Below are 13,881 nucleotides of genomic sequence, written 5' to 3'. Positions count from 1 at the left end.
ACCAACTTTTTAGCATAACAACGGAATGTCTGCCTAATTGTACAGCTGTACACCACGGACTCAGTGCGATGCACGACATCAGTGCAGCTACTTGTAAAACGAATAGCTTGCGAGAAGATTTTTTTAATATTGCTGAAATTGTCTGTCATGACCCCCCCCTCCGTCCCTAAGTAAAATTGTTGTCAATTTATGATTGAAAAAGAGAATCAATGTACATTACTGCAGCTTGTTACACCTCGTCACAAAAAGCTGCAGCTTCGGTGCAATTAACCGGAAGTGGTCGGTAGCATCGCGCGGCCCGGCCAAAATCTTTTTAGCCTTTACGAAACCCTTGACAGCACCTCTTCTGCAATTGCACCCCACAAATCCACCACGATGCGGGAGACCAACGCCTTTTGGTTTTGTAGAAGTGCTCGGCAAGTTATTTTCATCGGAATGCTGATGATATAGAGATCTTAATAGTGAGGACTATAGCAAGCGAGACCGTGCTAATATAAATGAAAGTAATAAAACTAAAACCTCTTGCAATCTTTGAAAACTTTATTGACGGTAGCATCCGTATGCAGGATTATCCCTTTAATACCTGAAAGCACAGCGCAAGCTTAGTACGACACTCCTTTGAAGTACATGGCGTACGTACGCTTTATTATGCGTCTTTTCGACACCCAGCAAAGCAGTCTGTACTTTGTTACCGAGGGCTTTCATCCTTGAGAAAAAATAAAATTAATAAATAAAAGTAAATATTGAATTGATTTAAAGTCTCAATGTCCAATCTATCATCATGCGCGCATCGTAAAAAGCACTGCGCTGCACCGTGTGCTCATCACCTTCTGCACCAGGAACAGGATTCCACATCTCCGCTGCTACACATACACCTGGAACACCGGTAGTAATAAATGAAGAGAGTATGTGGCCGGTCGATAAAGCACCCAGAAAAAAAACACTGCTACACTAAAACCATTTACTGCACTTCCTATTATCGTAGTTTACAATTGTAAAAATTAACAGATATAAACGGTTAGTAGGCGGGTATAGATTAAACAGCTGCTTATTTTATTAGCTCAGTTGGCGCCCCAGCAAGCGCAATTGTTATCCTTTCGCTCATGTCAATGTAGATAGCTGTTTTGTGACGGGGCACACGATCAATTTGCAAAATGCTGAAAAGCACATGCAACGGAAGAGCACACATCCATGAAGCCATTGGGGAACATATAGTCACCAGAGCCATGGAGGGGAAATTGGCAATTGTTATCCTTTCGCTCATGTCAATGTAGATAGCTGTTTTGTGCGGGGCACACGATCAATTTGCAAAATGCTGAAAAGCACATGCAACGGAAGAGCATCCATGAAGTCATTGGGGAACATATAGTCACCAGAGCCATGGAGGGGAAATTGGCAATTGTTATCATTTCGCTCATGTCAATGTAGATAGCTGTTTTGTGCGGGGCACACGATCAATTTGCAAAATGCTGAAAAGCACATGCAACGGAAGAGCATCCATGAAGACATTGGGGAACATATAGTCACCAGAGCCATGGAGGGGAAATTACTGAGCCCCGGAGCTCGATACTACGGTAGAGCACGAAGCATGGCCGACGGATCAACCGCACCACCACACGATTTCACCTCAATACGAGACCACGAAGCCATACCGCGGATTACGACACTACGGTAGAGCACGATAACACAGGTGACAGATGTATACTCGATATCTCAGACGACAGAAATACACCACAGCATCACGATAGCATGGTTGACGGAACCGCACCAGGAAGACACCGAACCCACGGAAAAGCACCCATCGGCGAGGGTGTGGCGATGGGATGCTATGACCCACGAAGGCGTATTGACCACGAAATGTGTGGAGACCACGAAAAAAATTTAAAATATGAAAGAGAACCGTACAGCGGACACCTTATCTCCAACAGACCATGCCACTCCGCCGCGTAGCGTCGGCGAACGGCTAGTCGCTCCTATCTAGTGGGGTGTGGTGTGCGTCCTTCTGTCCGAGGGTTGGGTAAAAAAAAGAGGACGCAAATTACGTGCGTTCCACAGGCTGCCGAGCGCAGCGAATGCGCCCCTTATTGGCAAAATCTGACATTATGTGGTGTACACATTGTACTTTAATGCACCGCTCAATTTTCTTCCATTTTCAAAACAGGAATCCGCGAAGTGCCACACCGAGTAACGTACGCTGCATGTGTGCGTGTTCGCTAGCATTAGTAGGCTGCGCTGAGGTGCATTCACATTTATGAAGGTGTTAAAAGCTGTTAATGATAGTTTTAAGTCTAGAATAGTCCTTTTACTAGCTATCGCTAAAATCACAGTATATATTGTTAAACAATGGCGAGTTTAAACTTCGGACTACTTTTTATAATATTTTCTGTGTAAGACTTTGCTGTTAGCACTATTATAACAGCCATACATGCGCTATATAAATAATCATGTTCTTTTTATTAGTAATTTTAACTTTTAGCAAACCTGTATAAGCTGACTACAAAGGTTACGGCAAATGCACGGCACTATGGTGCCCCCCCCCCCCCAAAAAAAAAAAAAACATACACAAACCCAATCACAGACACCACCTCCGCTGCAAGAACAAAATGACTGTCTCCATTAGGCATATTGTCAAAACCGATCAAAATGCCCATCTAATTCCTACTTTCAATTCCACATTTTAAATCGACTCGCTGTCGTTCGGCATTCTTCTCCCTAGAGCTCAAGTCCAAGACGGCCATATACTCGGCAGACTTCAAATGGCGCGCAGTTACGCTACACTACGCTTAGACATTGCCATATGAGGTGGTAGGGCGTCCTCGGAGTTTCGGGTCGAGCAGCGAGGTGGTGGTATGCCCAGCTCAAGGACACTGGGCATGTGTTAGCCAAGGAGGAGAAGGCCGACCAGTGTATCCTGCTGATTTCGTAAATTAGCTTATGTCGCTTCGTATGCGAAGGACCATCCCTGATTCTATGTTGAGGAGCTTCTTGCAGAGGTGAAGCGGCGGTTTCTTGAGGAGCGCCGAGGCCTCTCTGCTACGTGCATCCTTCGGTTACTCCGGTTTGAGCTAAAGATATCTCTAAAGTGCTTTGGCGGCGAGCAAAAGATGCCGTACCTTTTAAAATGGACACATATCTGGCAAATCTACAATGCTTCTACAGCTACCCGACCCGTAAAGTTCTTCTCGGACGAGACATCGAAGAACGGAATGGACTCGATGAGACGCTACGCATGGTCAAAGAGAGGTGAGAGACAGCTGTCGTAAGGGTGTTGTTCACGCGAGGCAAGCGTGTATCAATCTTGGCGGCATGCGATGTGCGCGGCTTTGTAGCGTGGAAGACTACGCGAGGAACCTTCAGCCGCAAGCGTTTTCACCGAGCATTCGTCAGATAAATCGTGAAGCACGTTAGCTCGTGGCCGCTCCCGAGATGCAGTGTGGTGACGGATAACGCTGTCATCCACATGTACAAGGCGATTGAAGAAGCCGTGCACAGGTGCGGCGCTCTACTGCTATATCTCCCTTCGTATTGCCCACACCTCAATCCCATTGAGGTAATGCTCGGCAGGCTCAAGAGTTGGATACAACGATAAGGTAATATGGTCTTCCCTTGTTACCCAGAGCTCGTTTTGAAGGTGGCGATGAAGCTATGCCTGCGGTGTGGAGAGCACGGAGTAAATATTTTTTTAGCAATGCGGGTATGGTTCAGAGGAGTAAACGAGGCGGCATTCAGTACAGAGTAAAAGAATGAGAAGGCGGAGCGGAGGAGAGAGGGGTGGGTGGAAGTTTGATTTTATCAAGCGTAGCAAGACAAATTTCAGATTTGCTGCATTGTTTCTACCTAAATTGATTGTGATGGAGCGCTAATCACTGTCGTGGTCAAGGTCTTCGGCGTCTTCGTCTGGCTCATGTGGAGGCACAAAGAAGAAAAAGACTTCCCTCGTCAATAGGTTGTAGTTGGACAGCTGCATAACTCTGCTAAACTATTGTATGTTGAATGTTATTGAAATCTCTTGCAATCCATTAATCCGTACATTGACTGTGCCGTACTCGCTCTCCTCTTCAGCCTTCTCTTCAGCCAGCATAACGTCGGGATGCTGAGCTTGAGCGAAGGTAGCTGTATCGGGCAGTGTAAGGTAGAGCCCTGTGGCTTGCGGGCATGGGAGATCGACCATTGGGTTCTTCAACTTGGAGCTCGGGTCTCTATGCCAATTACCCATCGATACTAGCTGTAGCTTTTTGAATTCTTGATGCAGTAGCACGCCGGGTCCCTGGGAGCGTGCGGCGCTCCTTCTTCGCAGTGAGCACATACACTTCAATTTCAAAGGGGCCGGAGTCCTTCGTGCGCTTCTGGTAGTTAGTATAGGCTGCAGCAACTAGTGGCGCTAAATTATCTGCTGTTAGTGCAACCTAATCTCGCTTGCGTGCAGTCTGACTTGGCTTAATGTAGATGCTCATGTCAAGCCTGATAGTCTTTTTCGGGTAAGTTTGCAAGCTCTCTACTACTCTCTCTTCAACCTTGCTGCAGAAAGTATCGTAGCTATCTCTTTCGCTATCAAAGGAGAATACAGGGCCCCCCACTTGCACTTCTGTTCTGCTGGACTTTGTGATCTCTCCTATTTTGACGCTTTAACGGACTGGGGTCAGCATAGCTGAGTGCTTGGTCGAACCCCTTGTCGAAGTGGGCATTCTTCCCTCAGTATAGGTATGGCTTGCTGCTACTATAAATAGGTGGCGTTATTACGTGAATAAACCTAGGTATGCTGAGTTTTTTTTTAGTATGGTAACCAATTTAGCTATTTTCAGGTTGATAAATCGACGTACAGTATAAATCGGCTGAATTAGAAACTATATAGGCAAAGCAGCCGGTTCTTACAAAAACTTTTTTGTATTGTGCACGTATTGTGCGAGCCGAAGAGAGTGTGGTGCGCACTTTCCAACACCATACGTTGCGCACATCAAACGCCCTAGGAACAGGGTTTGTGATCAAATTGACGCATGGGCACTAAAGAAGACAAGAGCACGAAGCAAGGAAGTGCACTGAGCTAGACTGTGTACGGAAGCGAAACCACGGAAGGACATTGGGCTAGCGTGTGTAGGAAAGCGGAAGCACGTATGGACAGGAAACCACGGAACGTCGCGGACGACGAAAGATGACTAAGCTAATGAAGCTAACGACGTATTCTGAAAAGCACGAGCAATGGGAGAACGGGCTGCCATGAAAACGCGGAAGGACACGAAACGACGGGAGCATACGAACCTCACATGAGAGCTGCACAATATATAAAAAGTAAGAAGACCACGGGTAAGCACGCAGCTCTCCATGCCACTGTTAAGCACGTAACTGCGTGATAGCACGAAAATAGAAATCACCCATGATACCTAGGTAGAACACGAAAGCACGGACGACGGATTAGGCGCAAAGCCACGGGAGACCACACTCGGGAAATCATCGAGCCATGGAGCACAATACGAAGGTAGAACACGATCTCTCGGATGGCGGAGCAACCACACCGGGAGAACACCAATCGAGATCACGAGTCCACACCGCGGAGCACCGAATCACGGAAAACACGATTACACTCGACAGATATACGCTGTAATGGGCCCCTCCATTACAAAAGTAGATAGAAGTTATTTATGTTTGCATTGGCACACGACTAGCGTGTGCTAATATGCTGTCATGCCATTGGCTGATATATGGGAAGCCAGACCCATTATTAGCCAATTGATCTATGACGTGTATTTAAGTGGCCAGGGCTGTGGCCTTGGTCCTACAATAAAGTCAGAGTTGATTTTTCCTAAAACCTAAGTCTCGGTCGTCCTATTGCGAGCTTCCTCAACACTATAGTGTAAGCAAATAACGGAGTATATAGCTGGCCCTTTACACCTGGTAGCACCTCGTAGTCCCTCCATTGAAATGTCGTCACGTCGCTGCTGCGTGTAGCGACGTCCGACGAGCAGCGCGTTGCGGCACAAGAATTCATGGAACGCGAGCTCGCCGATGCGAATCGGCGAGTGTCAACTCCCTCGCCTATCTCCACGAATGACGTCGTGAAACAAGAGACATCCATCTACTCCGGTGTCGGAGAAGACTGACTTCCGCTGAATCGTTGGTTTCGAGAGATCGACATCGCCATCACCTCGAGGTTGATCAAGGCGCCTTCCGCGAAGGTCCACTTCCTCCTCTCGCGGCGGTCTGGGAAAGTCAAGTAATGGTCCCTCGGCAAGTTGGTCGTCGGTCCCAACCCCTTCCCCACTCTGGATACCCTCCAGAGTGACCTTCGCCTCGTGTTCGAGCCGCCGCAAGATGAATTCCGAATTCGGACAGACTTCTTCGCCCTTCGGCAAGGCACGATGACTATGCGCGACTACGTTCAGAAGACCCGACACCTCGCGTCGTGTATCGTGTCCAAGCCCATCGGCATGGCCTCTCAGGTTCATGGGTTCGTGTTTGGTATGCGCGAAGGCATGGCGCGCTACTGCCTTACTAGATCGGATCCCTCTACATTCAAAGAGACATTTACCCTTGCACTACGCGAGGACTGCGTGGTTGCGGCGTCATACACTCACGCGCTGCCCGCTTCTTCTCGGGTAACTGCGCCCGGGCCCATGGACATCGACTCTATCGATACGACGAGCAATTGTCAGCGTCATGTACGCGTCGGAAAGGTGCTCGGGACGATCGTTCACTCACCTGCTTCCGTTGCCGGAAGGTCGGTCATCACGCAGCGGAGTGCCGCGCGCCAGCCCCAGTGATTTCGCATGTGGATGCCGAGCCCATGCGCTCTGACCAGCCAAAAAAACGACGGTCAGGGTCAGTAGGTGCAGGGTGCTCTACTGGCTGGAATGGATGTCCGGGTCTCCCGGTGACAATCCAATCTCCTAGCCCTCCTGTGCTACATGCACACTTTCATGCCACCACCACACCGAGTGATTCAAGATTGATTATTGTCAGGCTTCATGTCACCGGCGCCCGGCTACCACTGCGAGCGCTCCTTGATTGAGGAGCGACCAACAACTTATTCCGCACGTCGTGTTTGTCGGTACGCCCATCGCCGTAAAGGTAGAGGGGAGGTCGCTGTCAAGTTGGCCGATTGGAAATTGCGCCGCGTTGCGTGGCGCGAGATTACACTTCCGTACATGTTCGACGGTTTCCGAAGCAACGATGACTTCCTTGTAATTGTGATGAATTACGCGTTTGACTGCTTCCTGGGTATGCCGTGGTTGACGCGCTATTAACCAAAGATTGACTGGTTGGCCGGGTCGGTCAAGCTTCGCAGTGATTATGACGTGAGCGAGGTGTTCACGCACCTCCTGGTCGCCCAGAAGGATTGGCCTCACGTCACCATCGTCGACCGGTCATCCACGGCGCATGTTGTGCGCAGAGTGAGCGATGGCCATCTCTTCACATCTCGCAGACGAACGAGATGGCGGCCGAGCAGGGGCTCCCGTCAATTGAGTCGGTGGTCGAGCAGTTGGCGCTACCGCTGAACACTCCCGCGGTCGAACAGGGGTCCCCGCTAAAGGCGGGGGGGGGAGGGGGGGGGGCATCTCGTCCAGCAAGAGCGAATCATCATCATCGAGTTCGCATTCGAGGCGATGCAAAAGGAAGTCGAAGCGCCGTCGACTGAAACCTCGCCGATAGCCCGTACCAAGTGACAACTTATCGACGGAGTCGGTCTGCGTGCTTGAGTATGTGGAAGGTACCTCCGGTCGCCGACGAGCGCTCAAACTTGCAAACCCACCTCGAGAGGTACAGTCGATTTCTCGACTTCCAGGTCTTCCCTGAAAGAACTTCCTTCGCGGCCTCAAGGTCGATGAAATTGAACAGGTCTTCTTGATCGCCGACGCCGATTCAGCGTCGCTCAAAGTGAATGCAGTCAGTGTCGACGACGCTACTCCGCGTCCAAAGAGCGCCGAATCGAAGTCGACCTGCGAGGAGCGCTTCGCAGCGCAATCTTGGGAAGAACTACGCGAATCCGGCAACCCAGTCTACGAGTCCGCCTGCGAATATGAAGATGTCTTTCCGGATTAGATCTCAGCTAAGCTACCAGCTGACCGAGAGATTCGCCACGAGATCGATCTCGTGCCCGGCTTGAAGTATTGTGTGACGAAGAACAGGTCCAAGTTATCGATGACTCCTAAGAGAGCCGCCGCAAGGCGGGTCATGTACGTGAGAGCACATCGTTGCACTTCAGTCCGACCTTCTGTGTGAAGAAAACTACGGGTGGGTGGCGCATCGTCCATGCTTTCAACATGCTGAACGACGCTACCATTCCTGCTCAGACGCCGATTCCTCGGAAGGACATGGTGCTCGACGCAATGTCGGGTAGTGAGGTCTACAGCGCCATCGACTTGACCGAAGTGCTCTATCAAATTCTCATAAGGCTGAGTGACATACCGCTCACAGCGGTAAGCACTCCCAGTGGTATAACCTGGGAGTGGCTTGCTATGCCACAAGGGTTGAAGAATGCCCCCGCCTCGTTCAATCCCATGGTATCCCATGTGCTGCGCCCGCTCCGCAATCTCGCACCGAGCTACTGTGACGACATCTTCGTACACCGTCGCGCTGAGGGACGACCCAGCGCGATCGAAGTTCACTTGAAGCATCTGAGGCAAGTCTCCCAAGTGATGCGCAAAAACAAGCTGTACGCAAACTTGAAGAAGTGCATATTCTGTGCGCCGGGGATTCCGGTGCTTGGCCGCTTGTGAGCAAGAACGGCGTCCGCGCCGACCCCGAGAAAGTGTCGTCGATATGTGCGTGGCCTACGCCACAGAATCTCACTGAATTGTGTCAGTGGCTGGGTCTTGCAAATTATCTCCACAAGTCCACAAAGCATTACGCCAAATTGATCTAGCCTCTTTATTCGCTGTTGAAAAAAAAGTGTCATGGTCGTGGACTTCACCCATCACGCCGCCTTCAACTCGGTGAAGAAGAGTCTCGCCAAGGCATCAATCCTCGTGCTCCCGGATGACTCGAAGCCTTTTCACGTCGTCTGCGACGCGAGCGATTTTGTCATCGGCTGTGCGCTGATGCAATTCGATGATGAAGGTCGAGAGCGCGTCGTAAGCTACCAGTCCAGACAGATGAAGCCGGCGGAGTGCAGCTACCCTGTTCACGACAAGGAGCTCCTTGCGATGCGCTACGCTCTGATCAAGTTCAGAGTGTACTTGTTGGGTGAGGATACCTTCGCGGTATACACCGACCATGTATCGCTGAGGACAGCGATGAAGAGTCCTCATCTCTCCCAGCCGATGGCCCGCTGGCTTTCATTCTTCTCTGAGTACAGCTTCGTGATCCATTTCAAGCCCGGTAACAACAACATTCTCCCCAACGCGTTATCTCGGCGCCCCGACTACGACCCACGCGGTGCATTGGGTCGATACGCTTCGCTCGATGAAGACAGTGTAGACGAGTGTGTCACGTGCGAGGCGTCAGGAGTCAACGTGACGAGCGTCTCCCCGGTAATGCAACTTCATCGTCAAGGACCACTCGCTCACGGAACTTCGTGAGCGTGTCTGCACCAGCGCATGGGAGGACATGCGACGCATCTGCTACGAGAGGGTCGCCGAAGGTTGTCGCTAGCTGGGCACCGAAGTGTGTCGTCCCATGGACCTTAAAGCCACCCTGGGGTGGCTCCTGGCTCTTACTTCGTCCTAAGTACGCCGACGGTCCTCACAGTATGTGAAATGCGTGTTCGGATGGTCGTCTTGAGGCGCAAAAGGCGACCGACTGCGGCGTGTGCTTGCGCGCTTGCTCGCAGCTGCATCGCCAGATATATCAATCGCCTCGGAGGCCACCATAGTAGCCTCCTTGAGTGCAGACCCTTAGCCGCGAGGCTTAGAGCTCTTGGCTTGCGCCTTTACGGCAGTAGCCTTGCCGTGTGCTTTTGCACCGCTTTTCACAGTACCACGGGGCATGTTAGTACTTGTACCGGGCCGCGTCCGATTGTCGAGAAGTGGTGAAGTCACATCGCCGAAAATTAGCTCGGTGAACAAGAACACGGGTGGATCGAGAAGTATCGCCGCTCGCTGACCGAGAACGTGCGCGCCTCTTGTCGCGCCGGCTCGCGCCGACGCTCTTCACGCGAAAATTCTTTTCACACCATTACATAAATAGGTAGATTTGCATTACAAAAGTAGGTGCAGGTAGCGTGTGCTGAACTGCCGTCACCTTATTGGTTAAAATATGAGGATCCAGACCCGTATTCAACCAATAAGGAGTTGACATGTATTTGAGTGGTCAGGGCAAGCCGCCCTGGACCTAAATAAAAACAGAGTTGATTTTCCTTCAGACTAAGTACTTGGTTTCAGTATCACTGGACTTGTACGCTTCCTCATCACTACGTGTAAGCAAGTAACGGACACCCCAGGCCCGTTACACCTGGTGGCACTTTGTAGTCCTTCCCATGACCAAGTTCACGATGAGCCAAGGTATGACGTTTAAAACTCCAGGGCCGACCCTGGAACATGCTGCTTTCCCTCATCTCACTCGTGTCGAGTGGGAAGCCCTTCACCGCCTCGCGGCGGTGTCTGGTGAGGCTGTAATCGCGTCGCTGCTGAGCCCAGCGACGTCCGACCAACAACGTCAAGCAGCCCAAGAGTTCATGGAACGCGAGCTAGCCGATGCGAATCGGCGAGCAACAACTCCCGCGCGTTCCTCGAAAAATGATGTCGTGAAGCTAGAGACGTCTACCTACTCCGGTGAAGGAGCGAATCGCCTCCCGCTGAACCGGTGGTTTCGCGAGATCGACATCGCGATTGCTTCGAGAATGATCGAAGCGCAAAGGACAAAGGTCAATTTCTTATTGTCCCGGTTGTCCGGGAAGGCCAAGGAATGGGCCCTCGGTAAACTTGTCGTTGATCACGACGCATTCCCCACTCTGGAGTCTCTCCAGAAAGATCTCAGGCTCGCGTTCGAGCCACCTCAAGACGAATCCCGCGTGTGTGCCGAGTTCTTCGCCCTTCGTCAAGGCAAAATGACTATGCGCGACTACGTTCAAAAGACTCGCCACCTCGCGTCATGCATCGTGACAAATCCGATTGACGCAGCATCGCAGGTCCATGTATTCGTATTCGGCATGCGTGAAGGCATGACACGGTACTGCCTGACCCGAGCGGAACCTTCCTCTCTCGAGGAAGCATTCGCCCTCGCGCTACGCGAAGACTACGTTGTGGCGGCGTCTTACGCGCGCGCGATGTCAACGGCAGCTCGTGAGTCAGCCCCCGAGCCCATGGAGATCGACGCGATTGACGCGTCGAAAAGGCACCGTCAGTCGACTTCTCGTGGGCCCAACGGCCGTCCTAATCGCCCGCTCACTTGCTTCCGCTGCCGGAAGATCGGTCATCGCGCGGCGGAATGCCGCGCGCCAGCGCCGGTACTCGCGCACACCGCCGAAGTCTCACCTGCCGTTCAGTAAAAAAACGGTCAGGGTCAGTAGGTGCGGGGCGCCTTACGCGCGAACGCTTCTTTCGCGAATCGTGCTTATCGATGCTTCCAAGAGAGATCGCAGTCCGTAATGGTCGAGGTCAGGTCGTCGTCAAACTTGCTGACGAAAAGCCACGGCGCGTTGCGCGGCGCGAGATCACGTTGCCGTACACATTCGACGGCTTCCGCAGCAACGACGACTTCCTCGTGATTGAGATGAACTACGCGTTCGACTGCATCTTGGGTATCCCGTGGTTGTCACGATATCAACCAGAGACTGACTGGTTGGCTCGGTCACTTAAACACCGCTCTGGCTTCGATGTGAGTGAGGTGTTCACACACCTCCTGGTTGCCCAGAAGGACTGGCCCCATGTCAGGGTCGTGGACCGGTTGTCCACAATGCAGGTTGAGCAGAGAGCGAGCGATGGCCCTCTCGGTATGTCTTGCACAGCGCTGTTGCGCATAAACCCCTCGCTGCGAAGCGAGGTTGTTAACACTTTGGCGGTAGAGCAGGGGCTCCCGCAATCCGAGCAGGCGGTCGAGCATGAGTTCCCGTCACGCAACACGGCGGTCGAGCATGAGTTCCCGTCACGCAACACGACGGTCGAGCATGAGTTCCCGTCACGCAACACGACGGTCGAGCATGGGTTCCCGCAACACACCAAGGCGGTTGAGCATGGGTTCCCGCAAAACACTCTAGCGGATGAGCAGAGGTTCCCGCAACGCGATTCGGCGGTCGAGCAGTTGGAGCTCCCGTCACCCACAGCGGTGGTCGAGCAGCTGACACTCCCACCGGCTACGACGGCGATCAAGCCGGAACTCTCGCCAGTCGATGGCGCGGTCGAGCAACGAGAGCTCTTTTACGGTTGATGGTGCTCCTCCGTGTCTAGAGGGGGGTGATCCCTCGTCCAGCGATAGCGAGTCTTCTGTCTCGAGCAGCGGTTCGAGCCGCCACAAGAAGAAATCCACGCGACGCCGTCTTAAGCGACGTGGTCAGCCCACCGCCGATATCGCAGTGAATGAGTCCATACACGTCCTGTAACACGTGGAAGGAGGCGCCGTTCGCTCACGCATACTTGACATTGAGAGCCCACCTCGCGAAGCTTCTTCCATCACACGCCTTCCGGGTCTTTTCTGGAAGCATTTTCTGCGCGATCTGAAGTCAGGAGACATCGAGCAGGTCTGCTTGATCACCGAGTCTGCCTCGGCGGAAGAGATCCACACGGTCGCTACCGACAATCCTCCACTTCGTCCAAAGAACGCTGAGCCGAAGTCGGCGCGCGAAGAGCGCTTCGCTGCCCAGTCGTGTGAGTCACTCAGTGACTCGGGCAATCCAGTATACGACACCGTCCGCGAGTTCGCGGATGTTTTTCCCGACAAGATTCCAGCTGAGCTCCCTGCTGACAGAGGCATTCGCCATGAGATTGATCTCACGCCGGGTTCCAAGTACTGTGTGACGCGACAGTGGCCCCTCCCACGCGATCAGGTTAAAGCCATTGACGACTTCTTCGAGAACCGCCGCAAAGCGGGTCACGTGCGCGAGAGTACCTCGCCACACTCGAGTCCGACGTTCTGCGTGAAGAAGGTCACGGGTGGTTGACGCATTGTTCACGCTTTTAGCAAGCTAAACGACGCCACCATCCCAGCACAAACTCCGATCCCTCGGAAGGATATGGTACTTGACACCATGGGCCGCAGTGTTATTTTCAGCGCCATCGACCTGACCGATACCTTCTATCAGATCTTGATGCGACTTAGCGACATCCCGCTCACAGCGGTGAGCACGCCCAGCGGGATGCTGTGGGAGTGGCTTGTCATGCCGCAGGGCCTGAAAAACGCACCAGCCACGTTCAATCGCATGGTTTCCCACGTTCTGCGCCCACTTCGCGACTTCGCTCCGAGCTACTTCGATGACATCTTCGTTCACAGCCGCGCTGAGGGCGATCTCAGCGCAACAGAAGTTCACTTGAATCACTTACGACAAGTGTTCCAAGTCATGCGCAAAAACAAACTGTACGCGAACTTGAAGAAGTGCATCTTCTTTGCCCCGGAGATTCCGGTGCTTGGCTGTTATGTGAGCAAAAATGGTGTCCGAGCGGATCCTGAGAAGGTCTCGTCCATCTGTGCGTGGCCCACGCCGCAGAATCAGACTGAATTGCGTCAGTGGCTTGGCCTCGCAAATTATCTCCACAAGTACACGAAAACTTACGCTGGTCTGATCCAGCCATTGGCTTCATTGCTGAAGAAAGCCATCACGTGGTCGTGGACTCCCGAACATCAGTCAGCCTTTAATGCAGTGAAGAAAAGCTTGGCGGAGGCCCCAATCCTGGCGCTTCCAGATGATGCAAAGCCATTCCACGTTGTTTGCGACGCGAGCGACTTCGCCATCGGCTGGGCACTGATGCAGTTCGACGACGAAGGTCGCGAACGCGTCGTGAGTTACCAATCCAGACA

Source organism: Phytophthora infestans, genomic scaffold (genome assembly GCF_000142945.1).
Source record: "Phytophthora infestans T30-4 supercont1.34 genomic scaffold, whole genome shotgun sequence".
In the NCBI taxonomy this organism is placed as follows: Eukaryota; Oomycota; class Peronosporomycetes; order Peronosporales; family Peronosporaceae; genus Phytophthora; species Phytophthora infestans.
The sequence above is the reverse complement of the archived record's forward strand: the minus strand, read 5'-3'. Positions refer to the sequence as shown.